The sequence below is a fragment of the Pyxicephalus adspersus genome, chromosome 1 (assembly GCF_032062135.1).
Source record: "Pyxicephalus adspersus chromosome 1, UCB_Pads_2.0, whole genome shotgun sequence".
In the NCBI taxonomy this organism is placed as follows: domain Eukaryota; kingdom Metazoa; phylum Chordata; class Amphibia; order Anura; family Pyxicephalidae; genus Pyxicephalus; species Pyxicephalus adspersus.
The window spans coordinates 153452196-153453545 of NC_092858.1; positions in this window are offsets into that span (position 1 = coordinate 153452196).

The window sequence follows — 1350 nt, forward strand, 5'->3', positions numbered from 1 at the left end:
GGACAATTCTAGACAAAATGAGGCGCTGGGTAAATATTAGGCGGGGGCTCACATGCAGAGCAATCCATCTTCAGGATGTAAATTTTTAAATGTATATCCTGATGTATATTTCTACAGTGAAAACCCACTGATCCTGCTTGAGAAACATTAAAATAAATGACAGAACTAATGTTAAAATATTTTAATGAGTTGTCCTATTCTATCATAGTTGCAGCTTTACATGATATCATTATCCTCTGTGGGTTATGTTTTGACCATTGGCCAACTACACATCATTTTAGGGCAATCAATATGTAAAATAAATACACATTGCTCAAAAGGACCCTACACATCAATTTCCCCAAAATTCTAATCAAATTCTTATGGAAGAAAATTGGTTTAAAAATGCAGAATTTGAAATGGAAAAGAGAGCACAGCGCTAGTATTGCAATGATTTGCTTTTAAATTTCTTACTATAGTAGAAAACCATAAAGGTAACATGTTATTGAAATCTGGTTTCATGATTAATTTTAACTTTGAATTGATTCATTCAGTTCAGTAATCTCTGACGAGAAACATAGTTTACAAATCATAGTTGCAACCTTCTGAAATTCAAAACAGTATTTATTTTTTCGGCATCATGATGTGGAGCTGACCAAGTCTATTAGGTTCATTAAGTTGAACCTTTTCCAGATTTCAAAAATATATTTAAAAATGCAAATATATGCTATTAGAAGTAAGTGGATGTTTTGACATTTACTTTGCAAAATGGTAAACTCTGCTCACCGGTAAATCTATTTGTTCAGGCATTAAATTATACAACACAAATTCAAATGCTCTTTCTCGTTTAGTTGGCTATATAAAGTAAAAATTAGTGATACTTTTTTTCTTTACATTTATAAAGATGATTATGTTTAATATTAGGTAAAATTCAAGCATTAATTTTTATTCACCCTTTGCATGGCATGTTAAAAGATCAAAATGTTTTTCCGAGCTTGTGAAGGGTTGACTTGACCAGGACAAAATGACCCTCTCATTAATGTCTAGACTATATGGCAAAATTTTAAAAAGACTCATATCTGGGCCATTTTTTCACTGGCAAAGTAAAAAATTTTTTCTTTGTTTTAAAAAAGAGCTGGATTTAAGTGAGTTGTGCCCAAGTCTTCTGGACACTTTGAGGGGGCTCCGTACCCAGTTGACCCACATCTAGCATAAAAGGGCCCCATAGTCTCCAAAGACCTACATGCTCTGCACATCTGCTACAGTGGCCCTAATTCATCAATGAAATCTGCGCTCGCTGGTCGCGCGTACTTTCGCGCTTCCAGCGAGCCGGTTTTCCGCGGTCCGGAGTCGAGTGCGCTCGTACACTCG